This window comes from Pseudophryne corroboree, chromosome 4 (assembly GCF_028390025.1).
Source record: "Pseudophryne corroboree isolate aPseCor3 chromosome 4, aPseCor3.hap2, whole genome shotgun sequence".
NCBI classification, from domain to species: Eukaryota; Metazoa; Chordata; class Amphibia; order Anura; family Myobatrachidae; genus Pseudophryne; species Pseudophryne corroboree.
In genome coordinates, this window is record NC_086447.1 from 13,695,094 (window position 1) to 13,716,245 (window position 21,152).

Below are 21,152 nucleotides of genomic sequence, written 5' to 3' on the forward strand. Positions count from 1 at the left end.
CTGTGTGCACTGCTCAGCCCAGTGTGCTGCATCATCTATGTATATATTATATATCTGACTGTGCTCAGCTCACACAGCTTATAATTGTGGGGGAGACTGGGGAGCACTGCAGTGCCAGTTATAGGTTATAGCAGGAGCCAGGAGTACATATTATATTAAAATTAAACAGTGCACACTTTTGCTGCAGGAGTGCCACTGCCAGTGTGACTGACCAGTGACCTGACCACACTGACCACCAGTATAGTTAGTAGTATACTATATTGTGATTGCCTGAAAAAGTTAAACACTCGTCGTGTGACTTCACTTGTGTGGTGTTTTTTTTTTTTATTCTATAAAAAACTCATTCTGCTGACAGACAGTGTCCAGCAGGTCCGTCATTATATAATATATATACCTGTCCGGCTGCAGTAGTGATATATATATATTTTTTATATCATTATTTATCATCCAGTCGCAGCAGACACAGTACGGTAGTTCACGGCTGTAGCTACCTCTGTGTCGGCACTCGGCAGTCCGTCCATAATTGTATACCACCTAACCGTGGTTTTTTTTTTCTTTCTTCTTTATACATACATACTACGACATCTCTTTATCAACCAGTCTATATTAGCAGCAGACACAGTACAGTACGGTAGTTCACGGCTGTGGCTACCTCTGTGTCGGCACTCGGCAGTCCGTCCATAATTGTATACCACCTAACCGTGGTTTTTTTTTCTTTCTTCTTTATACATACATACTACGACATCTCTTTATCAACCAGTCTATATTAGCAGCAGACACAGTACAGTACGGTAGTTCACGGCTGTGGCTACCTCTGTGTCGGCACTCGGCAGTCCGTCCATAATTGTATACCACCTACCCGTGGTTTTTTTTTCTTTCTTCTTTATACATACATACTACGACATCTCTTTATCAACCAGTCTATATTAGCAGCAGACACAGTACAGTACGGTAGTTCATGGCTGTGGCTACCTCTGTGTCGGCACTCGGCAGTCCGTCCATAATTGTATACCACCTAACCGTGGTTTTTTTTTCTTTCTTCTTTATACATACATACTACGACATCTCTTTATCAACCAGTCTATATTAGCAGCAGACACAGTACAGTACGGTAGTTCACGGCTGTGGCTACCTCTGTGTCGGCACTCGGCAGTCCGTCCATAATTGTATACCACCTAACCGTGGTTTTTTTTTCTTTCTTCTTTATACGTACATACTACGACATCTCTTTATCAACCAGTCTATATTAGCAGCAGACACAGTACAGTACGGTAGTTCACGGCTGTGGCTACCTCTGTGTCGGCACTCGGCAGTCCGTCCATAATTGTATACCACCTAACCGTGGTTTTTTTTTCTTTCTTCTTTATACATACATACTACGACATCTCTTTATCAACCAGTCTACATTAGCAGCAGACACAGTACAGTACGGTAGTTCACGGCTGTGGCTACCTCTGTGTCGGCACTCGGCAGTCCGTCCATAATTGTATACCACCTACCCGTGGTTTTTTTTTCTTTCTTCTTTATACATACATACTACGACATCTCTTTATCAACCCGTCTATATTAGCAGCAGACACAGTACAGTACGGTAGTTCACGGCTGTGGCTACCTCTGTGTCGGCACTCGGCAGTCCGTCCATAATTGTATACCACCTAACCGTGGTTTTTTTTTCTTCTTTATACGTACATACTACGACATCTCTTTATCAACCAGTCTATATTAGCAGCAGACACAGTACAGTACGGTAGTTCACGGCTGTGGCTACCTCTGTGTCGGCACTCGGCAGTCCGTCCATAATTGTATACTAGTATCCATCCATCTCCATTGTTTACCTGAGGTGCCTTTTAGTTGTGCCTATTAAAATATGGAGAACAAAAATGTTGAGGTTCCAAAATTAGGGAAAGATCAAGATCCACTTCCACCTCGTGCTGAAGCTGCTGCCACTAGTCATGGCCGAGACGATGAAATGCCAGCAACGTCGTCTGCCAAGGCCGATGCCCAATGTCATAGTACAGAGCATGTCAAATCCAAAACACCAAATATCAGTAAAAAAAGGACTCCAAAACCTAAAATAAAATTGTCGGAGGAGAAGCGTAAACTTGCCAATATGCCATTTACCACACGGAGTGGCAAGGAACGGCTGAGGCCCTGGCCTATGTTCATGGCTAGTGGTTCAGCTTCACATGAGGATGGAAGCAATCAGCCTCTCGCTAGAAAAATGAAAAGACTCAAGCTGGCAAAAGCACAGCAAAGAACTGTGCATTCTTCGAAATCCCAAATCCACAAGGAGAGTCCAATTGTGTCGGTTGCGATGCCTGACCTTCCCAACACTGGACGTGAAGAGCATGCGCCTTCCACCATTTGCACGCCCCCTGCAAGTGCTGGAAGGAGCACCCGCAGTCCAGTTCCTGATAGTCAGATTGAAGATGTCAGTGTTGAAGTACACCAGGATGAGGAGGATATGGGTGTTGCTGGCGCTGGGGAGGAAATTGACCAGGAGGATTCTGATGGTGAGGTGGTTTGTTTAAGTCAGGCACCCGGGGAGACACCTGTTGTCCGTGGGAGGAATATGGCCGTTGACATGCCAGGTGAAAATACCCAAAAAATCAGCTCTTCGGTGTGGAGGTATTTCAACAGAAATGCGGACAACAGGTGTCAAGCCGTGTGTTCCCTTTGTCAAGCTGTAATAAGTAGGGGTAAGGACGTTAACCACCTCGGAACATCCTCCCTTATACGTCACCTGCAGCGCATTCATAATAAGTCAGTGACAAGTTCAAAAACTTTGGGTGACAGCGGAAGCAGTCCACTGACCAGTAAATCCCTTCCTCTTGTAACCAAGCTCACGCAAACCACCCCACCAACTCCCTCAGTGTCAATTTCCTCCTTCCCCAGGAATGCCAATAGTCCTGCAGGCCATGTCACTGGCAATTCTGACGATTCCTCTCCTGCCTGGGATTCCTCCGATGCATCCTTGCGTGTAACGCCTACTGCTGCTGGCGCTGCTGTTGTTGCTGCTGGGAGTCGATGGTCATCCCAGAGGGGAAGTCGTAAGACCACTTTTACTACTTCCACCAAGCAATTGACTGTCCAACAGTCCTTTGCGAGGAAGATGAAATATCACAGCAGTCATCCTACTGCAAAGCGGATAACTGAGGCCTTGGCATCCTGGGTGGTGAGAACCGTGGTTCCGGTATCCATCATTACTGCAGAGCCAACTAGAGACTTGTTGTAGGTACTGTGTCCCCAGTACCAAATACCATCTAGGTTCCATTTCTCTAGGCAGGCGATACCGAAAATTTACACAGACCTCAGAAAAAGAGTCACCAGTGTCCTAAAAAATGCAGCTGTACCCAATGTCCACTTAACCACGGACATGTGGACAAGTGGAGCAGGGCAGGGTCAGGACTATATGACTGTGACAGCCCACTGTGTAGATGTATGGACTCCCGCCGCAAGAACAGCAGCGGCGGCACCAGTAGCAGCATCTCGCAAACGCCAACTCTTTCCTAGGCAGGCTACGCTTTGTATCACCGGTTTCCAGAATACGCACACAGCTGAAAACCTCTTACGGCAACTGAGGAAGATCATCGCGGAATGGCTTACCCCAATTGGACTCTCCTGTGGATTTGTGGCATCGGACAACGCCAGCAATATTGTGTGTGCATTAAATATGGGCAAATTCCAGCACGTCCCATGTTTTGCACATACCTTGAATTTGGTGGTGCAGAATTATATAAAAAACGACAGGGGCGTGCAAGAGATGCTGTCGGTGGCCAGAAGAATTGCGGGACACTTTCGGCGTACAGGCACCACGTACAGAAGACTGGAGCACCACCAAAAACTACTGAACCTTCCCTGACATCATCTGAAGCAAGAAGTGGTAACGAGGTGGAATTCAACCCTCTATATGCTTCAGAGGTTGGAGGAGCAGCAAAAGGCTATTCAAGCCTATACAATTGAGCACGATATAGGAGGTGGAATGCACCTGTCTCAAGCGCAGTGGAGAATGATTTCAACGTTGTGCAAGGTTCTGATGCCCTTTGAACTTGCCACACGTGAAGTCAGTTCAGACACTGCCAGCCTGAGTCAGGTCATTCCCCTCATCAGGCTTTTGCAGAAGAAGCTGGAGACATTGAAGGAGGAGCTAACACGGAGCGATTCCGCTAGGCATGTGGGACTTGTGGATGGAGCCCTTAATTCGCTTAACAAGGATTCACGGGTGGTCAATCTGTTGAAATCAGAGCACTACATTTTGGCCACCGTGCTCGATCCTAGATTTAAAGCCTACCTTGGATCTCTCTTTCCGGCAGACACAAGTCTGCTGGGGTTGAAAGACCTGCTGGTGAGAAAATGGTCAAGTCAAGCGGAACGCGACCTGTCAACATCTCCTCCTTCACATTCTCCCGCAACTGGGGGTGCGAGGAAAAGGCTCAGAATTCCGAGCCCACCCGCTGGCGGTGATGCAGGGCAGTCTGGAGCGACTGCTGATGCTGACATCTGGTCGGGACTGAAGGACCTGACAACGATTACGGACATGTCGTCTACTGTCACTGCATATGATTCTCTCACCATTGAAAGAATGGTGGAGGATTATATGAGTGACCGCATCCAAGTAGGCACGTCACACAGTCCATACTTATACTGGCAGGAAAAAGAGGCAATTTGGAGGCCATTGCACAAACTGGCTTTATTCTACCTAAGTTGCCCTCCCACAAGTGTGTACTCCGAAAGAGTGTTTAGTGCCGCCGCTCACCTTGTCAGCAATCGGCGTACAAGGTTACATCCAGAAAATGTGGAGAAGATGATGTTCATTAAAATGAATTATAATCAATTCCTCCGCGGAGACATTGACCAGCAGCAATTGTCTCCACAAAGTACACAGGGAGCTGAGATGGTGGATTCCAGTGGGGACGAATTGATAATCTGTGAGGAGGGGGATGTACACGGTGATATATCGGAGGATGATGATGAGGTGGACATCTTGCCTCTGTAGAGCCAGTTTGTGCAAGGAGAGAGTAATTGCTTCTTTTTTGGGGGGGGTCCAAACCAACCCGTCATATCAGTCACAGTCGTGTGGCAGACCCTGTCACTGAAATGATGGGTTGGTTAAAGTGTGCATGTCCTGTTTTGTTTATACAACATAAGGGTGGGTGGGAGGGCCCAAGGACAATTCCATCTTGCACCTCTTTTTTCTTTTATTTTTCTTTGCGTCATGTGCTGTTTGGGGAGGGTTTTTTGGAAGGGACATCCTGCGTGACACTGCAGTGCCACTCCTAAATGGGCCCGGTGTTTGTGTCGGCCACTAGGGTCGCTAATCTTACTCACACAGCTACCTCATTGCGCCTCTTTTTTTCTTTGCGTCATGTGCTGATTGGGGAGGGTTTTTTGGAAGGGACATCCTGCGTGACACTGCAGTGCCACTCCTTAATGGGCCCGGTGTTTGTGTCAGCCACTAGGGTCGCTAATCTTACTCACACAGCTACCTCATTGCGCCTCTTTTTTTCTTTGCATCATGTGCTGATTGGGGAGGGTTTTTTGGAAGGGACATCCTGCGTGACACTGCAGTGCCACTCCTAAATGGGCCCGGTGTTTGTGTCGGCCACTAGGGTCGCTTATCTTACTCACACAGTCAGCTACCTCATTGCGCCTCTTTTTTTCTTTGCGTCATGTGCTGTTTGGGGAGGGTTTTTTGGAAGGGACATCCTGCGTGACACTGCAGTGCCACTCCTAAATGGGCCCGGTGTTTGTGTCGGCCACTAGGGTCGCTTATCTTACTCACACAGTCAGCTACCTCATTGCGCCTCTTTTTTTCTTTGCGTCATGTGCTGTTTGGGGAGGGTTTTTTGGAAGGGACATCCTGCGTGACACTGCAGTGCCACTCCTAAATGGGCCCGGTGTTTGTGTCGGCCACTAGGGTCGCTTATCTTACTCACACAGTCAGCTACCTCATTGCGCCTCTTTTTTTCTTTGCGTCATGTGCTGTTTGGGGAGGGTTTTTTGGAAGGGACATCCTGCGTGACACTGCAGTGCCACTCCTAAATGGGCCCGGTGTTTGTGTCGGCCACTAGGGTCGCTTATCTTACTCACACAGTCAGCTACCTCATTGCGCCTCTTTTTTTCTTTGCGTCATGTGCTGTTTGGGGAGGGTTTTTTGGAAGGGACATCCTGCGTGACACTGCAGTGCCACTCCTAAATGGGCCCGGTGTTTGTGTCGGCCACTAGGGTCGCTTATCTTACTCACACAGTCAGCTACCTCATTGCGCCTCTTTTTTTCTTTGCGTCATGTGCTGTTTGGGGAGGGTTTTTTGGAAGGGACATCCTGCGTGACACTGCAGTGCCACTCCTAAATGGGCCCGGTGTTTGTGTCGGCCACTAGGGTCGCTTATCTTACTCACACAGTCAGCTACCTCATTGCGCCTCTTTTTTTCTTTGCGTCATGTGCTGTTTGGGGAGGGTTTTTTGGAAGGGACATCCTGCGTGACACTGCAGTGCCACTCCTAGATGGGCCAGGTGTTTGTGTCGGCCACTAGGGTCGCTTAGCTTAGTCATCCAGCGACCTCGGTGCAAATTTTAGGACTAAAAATAATATTGTGAGGTGTGAGGTATTCAGAATAGACTGAAAATGAGTGGAAATTATGGTTTTTGAGGTTAATAATAATATGGGATCAAAATGACCCCCAAATTCTATGATTTAAGCTGTTTTTTAGGGTTCTTTGAAAAAAACACCCGAATCCAAAACACACCCGAATCCGACAAAAAAAATTCGGTGAGGTTTTGCCAAAACGCGGTCGAACCCAAAACACGGCCGCGGAACCGAACCCAAAACCAAAACACAAAACCCGAAAAATTTCAGGCGCTCATCTCTAGTGTTAGGGGGATTTTGGGATCAGATATATTACTGGCACATTTGGCCAGAGATATAGAGACACCTTAGTACTAATTACTGAGTCGCACAGGTTCCTTGTCTTTGTATTGTTTTTTTTTTTGCATAATGAGTAAGACACCAGCAAAGTCCAAGAAGCAGGTTTACTGCAATGTCTGTAAGGGCTAAAACACCCTACCCGGCTTTTGCCGGCCGGGAAAAAGCCGGACGGCTTTTTCCCGTGCCGGCATTGTAGTTAACAGTGTGAGGGGTAGGGTCCCTTCACACTGCACGGGCCCCGGCCCGGCTGCCGGGTTGCAGCCGGGTCTCACCACTGGAAGGTCCGGCTGCCGGGCGGGCGCCGGGCCGTCTTTGCAGCCAGTGAACCATGTGTGTGAAGGGGAGCTTTCAGACACAACAGTTTTTTTCCAAGCCGTGTCTGACGCTGTACATGCGCACAGCATCACACACGGCTCAAAGCCGTCCTGTGTGACAGACTCTGCCGGTTTCTCCCTGATGGCAAAAAGCCGGACAAAGTTTGTCCGGCTTTTTGCCATCCGGGAGAAACCGGCCAGTGTGTTACAGCCCTGAGGGTGTATTACCTGATGGATTTACCACATGTAAAGTATGTGTTGTAAATTCTGAAACAAATACAATTCCTGCTCCGGTTTCAAATCCCATTTCAACCCCGGACCCGCCATGGGCTATATTAGCAGAAGTTTTAGCTGGATTGCAATCAGAGTTGGCCGTCTCTCGGCAGGAGCGAGAGGCGGCAAGATCAGAATCTAGGGTGAGACCACTAGAACTTCCTAAGGGGTCTCAGCCTTACCAAAGGTCCAGATCCTCTTTGACTAAAGGGGATAAGTTTCATTTTTCCTATAAGCTACCGGCTGCTATGTTAATGTCTGATGATTCTTCGCCAGACCTCACTGTACAAGATATGGGTGAGGAGGGCGAAGTAGACCAGCAGTCAGAGGGTGACGATTTTGACAGGCCAGGTATTGATAATCTCATCAGAGCAGTGCGTCAGTCTCTGAATTTTACAGAAACTGAGGAGCCTCTGACAAATGATGAGGTCGTCTTTACTAAACGACAAAGAACTCCAGTTTGTTTTCCTGTGTCAGAATCTCTTAATAAAATGTTACTAGAAACAAGGAAGAATCCAGATAAACGGTTTTCTGTACCTCACAGATTTAGGTCTAGCTATCCGTTTGCAGAGTCTATGACAGCTACTTGGGAGAATCCGCCGTTGGTGGATTCATCTGTGTCTAAACTTACAAAGAAATTAACCATACCAGTACCAGCTGCAACTACACTCAAGGACCCTTCGGACCGTAAAATAGAGGTTATGCTGAAGTCCATGTATACAGCAGCAGGAGTGCTGCTTAGACCTGGGTTGAGTGACATTTGGGTAACTAAAGCTCTAATGGTATGGATATCAGATCTCAGATTGGCCTTAACTGATGATCATCTTATACTTCTCACTGATCAAATCTGGGAAGCGGCTGACTATTTATGTACAGCTTATACTGACGTCTGTCAGCTTACTTCTCGCCTTTCTTCATCACTAGTCACAGCATGACGTGCGCTCTGGCTACGCTCTTGGCGAGCTGAGGCAGAGGTCAAAAAATGAATATAAGCATTACCTTATGAGGGCAAGAGGTTATTCGGTCCTGAATTGGACAAATGGATTTCTGAGACCACGGGAGGAAAGTCGGTTTTCTTACCATTTCCTCCAACAGTGCTTAGAAAAAGATATTCTGGACCGGCGTTCAAATCTTTTACACCTCAGTCCTTTCGCGGGCGTGGCAGGGGAACGGCCACACCAGGTAGACGAGGTCGGGGACGTAGTTTCCAACGAGCCAATACCACTCGTCAGGATACTAAAGTCACCGGTAAGCCAGTGATTATTATTCCAGTCTGTTTGTAGTACCAAAGCCGGATGGCTCGGTCAGGCCAATATTGAACTTAAAGGGCCTCAACCAGTACGTCACTTACTACAGATTCAAGATGGAATCTCTACGATCAGTAATTGCAGGTCTAGAGCCACAGGAGTTTATGATTGCGCTGGATCTCAAGGATGCGTACTTACACATTCCGATTTGGCCTCCTCATCAAAGGTTTTTGCGGTTTGCAATACGACAGAACCATTATCAGTTTCAGGCTCTACCGTTTGGCCTCTCGTCAGCACCTCAGGTATTCACCAAGGTGATGTCTGTGTTGATAGCTCATCTCAGATCTCTAGGAGTGATAATAGTTCCATACTTGGACGATCTGCTCATCAAAGCTCCGTCTCAACAAATACTCCTTCAACAGGCATTGCTGACATACAATGTTCTGGTTCACCACGGTTGGATTGTCAACTTCAAGAAATCACATCTCGTTCCGTCCCAACTACTTCAATTCCTAGGTATGATTCTCGATACGGTAGACCAAAGGATTTACCTACCCGAACAGAAAGTACGGGTCATTCGTCATCTGGTACAATTAGTGCTCAAGCCACTCACAGTCTCGGTTCATTTGTGCATTCGCCTCTTAGGCACAATGGTGGCGGCTTTCGAAGCACTTCAGTTCGGGAGATTTCACTCACGTCCTTTTCAACTGGATGTGCTCGCACAGTGGTCGGGCTCACACTTACAGATTCACCACAGGGTAAGGTTGTCTCCAAGGACCAGAGTGTCTCTACTCTGGTGGCTCAGGGTACAGAATCTAACCGCAGGGAAACAGTGCGGCACCTGGAATTGGATAATTCTCACGGCAGACGCAAGTCTCAGAGGTTGGGGAGCTGTAGTTCAGAATCTTCAGCTCCAGGGTCTCTGGGCGGATCACGAAAGATTGCTGTCCATAAATGTCCTGGAACTCCGGGCAATTTACAATGCATTGCGACAGGCAGTGCACATCCTGCAGGCGCAGGCGGTTCAGGTGCAATCAGACAATGCGACGGCGGTCGCATACATCAACAAACAAGGCGGAACGAGAAGCCGCATGGCAATGCGGGAAGTAGCTTGAACCCTCAATTGGGCAGAATACCACCAGGTCATATTGTCGGCAGTGTTCATTCCGGGAGTGGACAACTGGGAGGCGGATTATCTCAGTCGTCTGGATTTTCATCCAGGAGAATGGGCATTAAATCCAGAAGTATTTCTCATGCTGGTCCAGAGGTGGGGTTACCCGCAGGTGGACTTGATGGCATCTCGCCACAATCATCAAATGCCCCAGTATGTATCCAGAACGAGAGATCCAGAGGCAGTGGCGGTGGATGCTCTCACAGTCCGGTGGCCATAAAGTCTAGTGTATCTGTTTCCACCGTTTCCGCTGCTCCCGCTATTGCTAAAACGGATCAAAAGAGAGTTCGTCACAGTCATACTAGTGGCGCCTCATTGGCCACGGAGAGCTTGGTTCTCGGATCTTCGCGGATTACTCGCAGATGATCCTTGGCCGCTCCCACTACGTCCGGACCTGTTACAACAGGGCCCGTTTCTTTACCCCAATTTAGCGCGGCTGCGTTTCACGGGGTGGCTGTTGAGACCACCCTCTTAAGAAGAGAGGGCATTCCAGAATCAGTCATTCCAACCATGTTACGAGCTAGAAAGCCGGTTACGGCAGCTCATTATTACAGAATTTGGCGTGCCTATATAGGTTGGTGTGAAGCTCACAAATTTTTGACATCTTTTTTCCAGTTATCCCGTCTTTTGTTATTTCTACAGATGGGGTTAGATGGAGGTCTACGTCTATCCACATTAAAAGTGCAGATATCTGCTTTGTCAATCTACTTTCAAAGACGATTGGCTCTTTTGCCATCAGTACACACCTTTATGCAGGGTGTCCTCAGAGTACAGCCTCCATTCATTCCACCTACAGCGCCATGGGACTTGAATCTGGTTTTAGATTTCTTACAGTCCTTTCATTTTGAACCCTTACAACAAGTGGATATTAAATTTCTCACTTGGAAAACAATTTTTCTTCTAGCCTTGGCTTCGGCAAGGCGGGTTTCAGATTTGGGTGCCTTGTCAGGCAAGCCACCATATTTGGTGTTTCATGATGACAGAGCGGAACTTCGGACGAATCCCGCTTTCTTACCAAAGGGAGTGTCATCTTTTCACATCAACCAACCAATAGTAGTTCCTGTGTTATCAGGACATTCTGAAACTCTGGATGTGGTACGCGCTTTACGCGTTTATGTGTCTCGAACGTCTACAGTTCGTAAGACGGATACGTTATTTGTTCTCTATGATGCTGCCAAGAGGGGTTGGCCAGCCTCTAAGCAGACCTTATCCAGATGGATAAAAGTGACCATACGTCAGGCTTATCTTCTGGCTAGGTTACAGCCGCCTACTTCGGTAACAGCTCATTCCACACGTTCTGTGGGAACTTCATGGGCAGCTGGTCGGGGAGCTTATACGACACAGCTTTGCCGGGCGGCTACATGGTCGTCAGTGCACACGTTTGTGCGCTTTTATAAGTTTGATACTTTTGCGGCATCAGCATCTAGTTTTGGCCGTTTAGTGTTACAGGTGCCAAATAGCTCTCCCGCCCACGGGGGAAACTTTGGTATGTCCCAAGAGTACTCCAGTGACCCTAAAATAGGATTTTGGTACTTACCAGATTAATCCTTTTCTTTGAATCCATAGGGGTCACTGGACGCCCACCCAGAGCAGTTGTTACCTGGTTGTGGTAAGTGCAGGGAATATTATGGTAACACACTCTTATCGACTGTTTCAAATTAGAAATTTTGTCGGGTTGGTGTCAACTGTTAGTTGTCATTTTTTGTTTGTGTCAACTTTATTGTTGTCCATTTTTTTGTTATATGTATTTCTCCATTGTCAACCTCTATAGCTCCAGTTCGGCTCAGTAAAAAAACACTGAGGTACTCTGGGATATGGAGGGGAGATATAGTCAAAGTTTAACTGTTCAGTGCCTAGTTCCAGTGGAACCGTCCATATCCCAAGAGTACTCCAGTGCCCCCTATGGATTCAAAGAATAGGATTTATCTGGTAAGTACCAAAATCCTATTATCTCTTCAAAGTGATAAGATCTAGTAACATACTGTATAATCATTATTTAAGTGTTTATCTACATATGTTGATGCTTATAGTTTAAATGTCTTAAAATACTTTATAAATACTTATTGCTACTATAGATGAAGTGACGCTCATCTAGGCTTCTCTGCTGCACCTAGGTGCACCAAGGCTTATTAGCATAAGGCCTTCATCTATTGTTCTCAGCTGCAATATAATACAGAGAACAATACAGCAGGGGATTAAGTTTGACTGCCCTGTCTCATTTAATCCTATTAAAGGCAAGATAAAGGTGTCTCCATCTGTATTTATTGCTTAACTATTTCTTTGCTATGTTGAACACTGTTTATACACAGGTGTACTAATTACAAATAAGAGCCGATTGGCTGCTTTCAGTATAAATACATGGAAGTAAGTCACACCTTATGGAGTCCTTCTGATGAAACAGTCAAGCTCTGGAGGCAGAGACATGCATTAAGGACAGCGGTATTCACATCCCTGGGCCTTTACCACCTGCATCTAAGATGCATGTTTGCAGCCACATTATCCCTCCCCTCCTGCTCACAAAGGCAGGAATCTATCAGACTGGGGAGACCAGTCTGGTCATAGCTCACAGGTTACAGAAGGATTTATGTGGATCTATACAGATTGCGCCAGCGGGACACATAACCCGGCCCCGGCTGGGGGTTGTGTCATTAGTTAGCATCATATGGGGATCTGCTTGAGCCTGGGACTACCGGTGGTGAGCTATTTCTGCACTGTGCATTTTGAGGGTGGGGTGGAGCATAAGGTGCATTCTGAGGGTGAGGTGGAGCATAAAGTACATTCTGAGGGTGAGGTGGGCGTAACATGCCTTCTGAGGGTGATGTGGAGCATAACGTGCATTCTGAGGGTGAGGTGGAGTATAACATGCATTCTGAGGGTGAGGTGGAGCATAACATGCATTCTGAGGGTGAGGTGGAGCATAATGTGCATTCTGAGGGTGAGGTGGAGTATAACATGCATTCTGAGGGTGAGGTGGAGCATAACGTGCATTCTGAGGGTGAGGTGGGGCATAACGTGCATTCTGAGGGTGAGGTGGAGCATAACGTGCATTCTGATGGTGAGGTGGAGCTTATCATGCATTTTGAGGGTGAGATGGAGCATAACATGCATTCTGAGGGTGAGGTGGAGTATAACGTGCATTCTGAGGGTGAGGTGGAGTATAACATGCATTCTGAGGGTGAGGTGGAGCATAACGTGCATTCTGAGGGTGAGGTGGGGCATAACGTGCATTCTGAGGGTGAGGTGGAGCATAACGTGTATTCTGATGGTGAGGTGGAGCTTAACATGCATTCTGAGGGTGAGATGGAGCATAACATGCATTCTGAGGGTGAGGTGGAGCATAATGTGCATTCTGAGGGTGAGGTGGAGCATAATGTGCATTCTGAAGGTGAGGTGGAGCATAATGTGCATTCTGAGGGTGAGGTGGAGCATAACGTGCATTCTGAGGGTGAGGTGAAGCATAACGTGCCTTCTGAGGGTGAGGTGAAGCATAACGTGCCTTCTGAGGGTGATGTGGAGCATAACGTGCATTCTGAGGGTGAGGTGAAGCATAACGTGCATTCTGAGGGTGAGGTGGAGCATAACGTGCATTCTGAGCGTGAGGTGAAGCATAACGTGCATTCTGAGGGTGAGGTGGAGCATAAGGTGCATTCTGAGGGTGAGGTGAAGCATAACGTGCCTTCTGAGGGTGATGTGGAGCATAACGTGCATTCTGAGGGTGAGGTGAAGCATAACGTGCATTCTGAGGGTGAGGTGGAGCATAAGGTGCATTCTGAGGGTGAGGTGAAGCATAACGTGCATTCTGAGGGTGAGGTGGAGCATAAGGTGCATTCTGAGGGTGAGGTGGAGCATAACGTGCATTCTGAGGGTGAGGTGGAGCATAACGTGCTTTCTGAGGGTGAAGTAGAGCACAAAATGCAATCTGAGGGTGAGGTGGAGCATAACGTGCATTCTGAGGGTGAGGTGAAGCATAACGTGCATTCTGAGGGTGAGGTGAAGCATAACGTGCATTCTGAGGGTGAGGTGGAGCTTAACGTGCATTCTGAGGGTGAGGTGAAGCATAACGTGCATTCTGAGGGTGAGGTGGAGCATAACGTGCATTCTGAGGGTGAGGTGGAGCATAAGGTGCATTCTGAGGGTGAGGTGGAGCAATAGGTGCATTCTAAGGGTGAGGTGGAGCATAACGTGCTTTCTGAGGGTGAGGTGGAGCATAACATGAAATCTGAGGGTGAGGTGGAGCATAACGTGCATTCTAAGGGTGAGGTGGAGCATAATGTGGATTCTGAGGGTGAGGTGGAGCATAACGTGCATTCTGAGGGTGAGGTGGAGCATAACATACATTCTGAGGGTGAAGTGGAGCATAAGGTAGTAAAACTAGGTAATTGCAGCTAATGGCTATTCAGCTGTTTATTGTTCAGACACATGGCATGGCCACAGATATATGCAGTAACTTCAGCGTAAAAAAGAGACAACTTTGCACAACAATTTACGGTATCTACCTAGTAATATATTATTGTTATTATATATGGGGTAAAAGGATGTGTGGACTATATGTTTTGTGTGTATTAATTTTTATTTGCATGAGCTCTCTTGTAATAATAAAATTATTACTTTATTGTTTAAATAACATTCCAAAATGTTAATTGGCCGGGAGCTGCATATAATTATACTAGAGGTGATAAATAATTTTTGGTTGCTCCTGATTTTTTAAAAACAAAAATATTCTCCAACAGGACTCAAGGCGCTTTAAAGACATCAAAAACAATGCACATAGGGACTAATTCCGATCTGATCGCAGCAGCAAATTTATACTCTAAAACCATGTGCACTGCAGGTGGGGCAGATGTAACATGTGCAGAGAGAGTTGGATTTGGGTGGGTTATATTGTTTCTGTGCAGGGTAAATACTGGCAGCTTTATATTTACACTGCAATTTAGATTTCTGTTTGAACACACCCCACCCAAATCTAACTCTCTCTGCACATGTTACATCTGCCCCACCTGCAGTGCACATGGTTTTGCCCATATGAGAACACATTTGCTGCTGCGATCAGGTCTGAATTAGGCCTATAGTACAGAAGATGTAAGTAATACATGAATAGCCACACAGACATAAGAAAACCTAGAGCGCACAGTAAGCATAATGCAGGATTGGTGAAGGCATTTTGGGTAAGAAATTCCAGTGGTTGTGTATTCCACCCTCACAGGTACCAGGTGCGGCAGCCATCTTGGGTGCGCTGTGTAGTATTACACTGGGTGCAATTGGTTGCTGAGTTGGGGTGGGGATGGTAATCAGGATAATCATGTTTCTGTAGCCTTATATATTCAGTATAGGTCCAGTGCCTAGTATATGAAGTGCCAGTGTTATATCGAAAGAAAACTACAAAAAACCCCAGAAACCATCATTACTACAGAAGGACCGCATTACACCCACAAAACGCAGGATCATTATGTGGCCTCTCAACTTCTCTGCCATGAGAACTCCAGGACCAGGCTCACCCTTCAGCTGAGAACATCAGGACTTCACCCCGGGCATTGACCCTCAGGATAAGCAGGGAGCTGTGGTGGAAGAGCACCAGACTCAGCTGGGACATTTCCATCAGACTTGAGTGTGCGTTCTCATACTCACCCATACTGGCCACATTCTCATACCAACCTGTACTGCCCACATTCTCATACCCACCCGTACTGGCCACATTCTCATACCCACCCGTACTTCCCACATTCTCATACCCACCCATACTGCCACATTCTCACAACCACCCATACTGCCCAAATTCTCACAACCACCCATACTGCCCACATTCTCACATCCACCCATGCTGCCCACATTCTCACACCCACCCATACTGTCCACATTCTCGCACCCACCCATACTGCCCACATTCTCACATCCACCCATGCTGCCCACATTCTCACACCCACCCATACTGTCCACATTCTCGCACCCACCCATACTGCCCACATTCTCACACCCACTCATACTGGCACATTCTCAAACCCACCCATACTGCCTACCTTCTAAAACTCACCCGTACTGCCCACATTCTCATACCCGCCTGTACTGCCAATATTCTCATACCCACCTATACTGGCCACATTCTCATACCCACCAGTACTGCCCACACATTCTCATACCCACCTGTACTGGTCACATTCTCATACCCACCTCTACAGCCTACCTTCTCATACTCACCCATACTGCCCACATTCTCACACCCACCCAAACTGCCCACATTCTCATACCCACCTGTACTGGCCACATTCTCATACCCACCCGTACTATCAACATTATCATACCCACCCGTACTGCCCACCTTATCGTACCCACCCGTACTGCCCACCTTCTCATACCCACCCGTACTGCCCACATTTTCATACCCACCCATACTGCCCACATACTCATACCCAACCATACTGCCCACATTCTCATACTCACCCATACTGCCAACATTCTCATACCCACCTATACTGCCCACATTCTTATACCCACCTGTACTGATCACATTCTCATACCCACCCATACTGCCTACCTTCTCATACCCACTCGTACTGGCCACATTCTCATACCCACCTATACTGCCCACATTCTCACACCCACCCGTATTGCCCACATTCTCACATCCACCCGTACTGCCCACATTCTCACACCCACCCATACTGGCCACATTCTCATACCCATCCATACTGCCTACCTTCTCATACCCACCCGTACTGGCCACATTCTCATACCCACCCGTACTGCCCACATTCTCACATCCACCCTCACTTACCACATTCTCACACCCACCCACACTGCCCACATTCTCACACCCACCCGTATTGGGCACATTCTCACACCCACCCGTACTGACCACATTCTCATGCTTACCCGTACTGCCACATTCTCATACTCACCCATACTACCTACCTTCTCAGACCCACCCGTACTGCCCACATTCTCATACCCACCCATACTGCCTACCTTCTCACACCCACCCATACTGCCCACATTCTCACACCCACCCATACTGCCCACATTCTCACATTCACCCGCACTTACCACATTCTTACACCCACCCACACTGCCCACATTCTCACACCCACCCGTATTGGGCACATTCTCACACCCACCCGTACTGCCCACATTCTCATGCTTACCCGTACTGCCACATTCTCATACTCACCCATACTACCTACCTACATTCTCATACCCACCCATACTGCCTACCTTCTCACACCCACCCATACTGCCCACATTCTCACACCCACCAATACTGGTCACATTCTCACACCCACCCATACTGGCCACATTCTCATACCCACCCGTACTGCCCACATTCTCACACCCACCCACACTGCCCACATTCTTACACCCACCCATGCTGGCCACATTCTCAGACCCACCTGTACTGCCCACTGTCACACTTGCGGCGCTGCGGCTGCCGCGCTTACCGATCCGTGTGCGCTGGGTCTCCCAGCGGGGTGTGGTCCTTGCGTCTTGTCGGCGCTGTTTCCGGCGGGCTCCCGGAGTGTGGGCACCGCCATTACACCCGGCATCCACGAGAGTGTGGAGAGCGGGTGACGTCATCAGCCTCTTCCGCCAATCAGGACAGGGTGGGTGATTCAAAAGCAGACACCAGGCAGAGTCCCGGCGCCTGAGTATCATCTTTCTAAGTGATCACCAGTGCTACCGGCGTTCAGTGTGTCTCCAAGCTGAACGTCTCCTCTGCTTCCGGCGTTACATTTTATTTCTAAGTGGAACGTCTCCTGTGCTACCAGCGTTACATTTTATCTCTAAGTGGGACATCTCCTGTGTGTTTCAACATCGTTCTCAAATCTTCATTCATTGATTTCTTCAGCATCGCTCACAAGTTCTTCATTCTTAAGTGTGTTTCAACATCGTTCTCAAATCTTAATTCATTGGGGTAGATGTAATGCCAGGGCCGCCAGGACCACAATAAAAGTGTACCCCGGCTCTGGCATTATGTACCTGGTTAGTGGAGCCCGGTGTTGGTTCAAAAAAATACGGGGAACCCCTACTCTTTTTGTCCCCCGTATTTTTTGCACCAGGACCAGGCGCAGAGCCCGGTGCTGGTTGATTAAATATGGGGGAACCCCAGTCATTTTTTTCCTCATATTTTTTCAACGAGGACCGGCTCAAAGAGCCAGAGGCTGGTTTTTTTAAAAGATGCACAATGAAACCCAGCACGGATCTCACAGATTCGAACGAGTTTCATTGTTTTAATGTCGACAGTGTTTTACTATTCACTCCCGTAAAACACTGCCAAAAAATACGAATGACATCGACATCGGAAAATACGAAAATGTAAAATATGACAGCTTAGTAAATTAGTCGTAATAAATTCAAAAAGTTGCAATTTCACACATTCGATGTCATTCGTGTTTGAACTTTAACCTCACTCTGAAAATTACGAATTTTTGTAAATATACCCCAATGATTTCTTCAGCATCACTCACAAGTTCTTAATTTCTCAGAGTGTTTCAACATCATTCACAAATCTTCATTCATTGATTTTTTCAGCATCGCTCACAAGTTCTTCATTCTTCTGTGTGCTTCAGCATCGCTCCCAAACCTTTGTTACAACAAGTTCTCTAGCATTACACGCCAATTATAACTGTTAAGTTCTGTATGAGGAAAACCTATATCCGGCCATCTCTGCTCCGGCCCAGCAGTAGTTCCTCTTCCCGATCATCGGAAGAACCCCCGAGTTATCAACACTCCCAACCCAGGTCAGTGACATTATACTCAGGCCACATGGACCCGGGGGATCGGAACCCAGAGTCAAGCGCCATCCAAAACTTGGCTTCCCGAGTTCAGAGTCAGGAAGCGGCACAGAGCCAGGTGATGCAGTATCTCCAGAAATTATCCGGCCGTCTGGATCAAATTCAGGCCTCCCTGGCATCAGTTGTTCCGGCTCCTGCTCCGGTATCCACTCCAGTAGCCGTTTCCAGCAATGTCCAACCCTCGGCTGGAACCAGGTCACGCCTTCAGCTTCCCACTCCCTCTCGCTATAATGGGAATCCAAAAAATTGTTGTGGTTTTCTCAACCAATGCGAGGTGCACTTTGAACTTCTCTCACACAATTTCCCCACGGATCGGTCTAAAGTGGCATACATTATTTCTTTGCTCGAAGGTTCTGCATTGGATTGGGTGTCCCCACTATGGGAGCGATCTGACCCATTGGTTTCCAGTTACACCAATTTCATTGCGTCCTTCCAAAGGATTTTCGATGAGCCCGGCAGAACGGCCGCTGCTTCTTCGGACTTGCTCAGAGTCCATCAAGGTTCCCGTTCTTTGGGACAGTACGTGGTTCATTTCCAGACCATTGCCTCAGAACTACGCTGGAATAATGACGCCCTCAGGACTGCTTTCTGGAACGGGCTCTCTGACCGTCTGAAAGATGAGCTTGTCACTAGGGATCTGCCGGATCCTTTAGAAGAGTTGATCTCACTCTGCATCAAGGTGGAGCTTCACATGCAGGAACGTGGTGGCGAATGCAGTCGTTCAGATCAATTCAGGTTCCGTCTCCTCCCTCCTAAGCAAACAGTTGTCCCAAGTCCGGACGAAACTATGCAAATCAACCGATCCCGGCTGTCTCCTGATGAATGACAGCGCCATCGTGAGGGTAAACTCTGCCTCTACTGTGGAGCCGCGGATCACATTATCAAGTTCTGCAAATCCCACTCGGGAAATGGGCAGGCCTAGCTTGTTCCGGAGGAGTCAAGTTGGGGGTTACGTCCAAATCTTCTCCGACAGTGGATTGTCTACTCTCCGTGTCTCTATTTTCTGAGCCAATTGCCAAAACTTTTAGTGCCCTGCTGGACTCTGGGGCTGCAGGGAATATTGTTTCTCTTTCTTGTGTTCAGAGTCTGGGTTTAAAGCTGCAGTCTGTCAAACGATCTATTACGTTGACTGCTATCAATGGTACCAAAATATTCAATGGTCTTATTACAAGTCGCACAGAGCCAATCAAGCTGCAGGTCGGAGCTCTGCATCCAGAACATTTGGAGTTCCTAGTAATTCTGGAGGTGCCTCACGATCTTGTTCTTGGTTTACCTTGGCTCAAAATTCATAACCCCCATGTCGACTGGAAGTCGTCACAAATATTGTCCTGGAGTTCGTTCTGTCACTCTAGTTGCCTCACTCCCGTTTACCCGCTCCGTGCATCTTCCAGGTTGGATGAAGAGATCATTCCGGAGGCCTATCGGGAGTTCACAAATGTGTTCTCTGAGCATTTTCGGGAGTTCACAAATGTGTTCTCTGAGCAGGCGGCCAATCAGTTACCACCCCATAGACCCTGGGACTGTCCCATTGAGCTTATCCAAGGGAAAATGCCACACCGGGGTCGCACATATCCCTTGTCATTACCCGAGACCCAAGCTATGTCGGATTATATCAAATCTAATCTTCTGAAAGGGTTCATCCGCCCCTCTACCTCCCCGGCTGGTGCAGGTTTCTTTTTCGTGAAGAAGAAGGATGAAGGGTTAAGACCATGTATCGACTATCATGGCTTAAACAATATCAACGTTAAGAATAAATACTCCTTGCCGCTAATCACAGAGCTATTTGATAGGGTTCCTGGAGCCCACGTCTTTACTAAGCTTGACTTAAGAGGAGCTTATAATCTTATACGTATCCGACATGAGGACGAATGGAAGACTGCCTTCAATACCAGGGATGGGCATTACGAATATCTGGTAATGCCATTTGGCCTCAGCAATGCTCCTGCCGTTTTCCATGGATTCGTAAAGGAGATCTTCCGAGATATGTTATACCAAAGCGTACTGGTGTATTTGGATGACTTTCTAATATTTTCCAAGAATCATGCAGAGCACAGAGTACAGGTCAAAGAAGTGCTTCTCCATCTACGAAGGAATCGTCTCTTTGGCAAGATTTACAAATGTACCTTTGAGGTCCCTTCAATTCTGTTCCTCGGTTATATCATCTCGGGTACGGAGCTTTGCATGGATCCGGAAAAACTCACTGCCATTCGGGACTGGACTCAGCCTCTCTCCTTGAAAGCAGTACAAAGATTCCTGGGCTTTGCAAATTACTACAGGAAATTCATTTAGGGTTTTTCCACCATTGTTGCACCCATTACTGCCTTGACCAAAAAGGTGTCTGACCCAAGTCTCTGTTCATCCGAAGCAGTAGAAGCATTTGCCCGGTTGAAATCAGCTTTTACGTCAGCTCCGGTACTCCAACAACCGAATTTCTCAGAA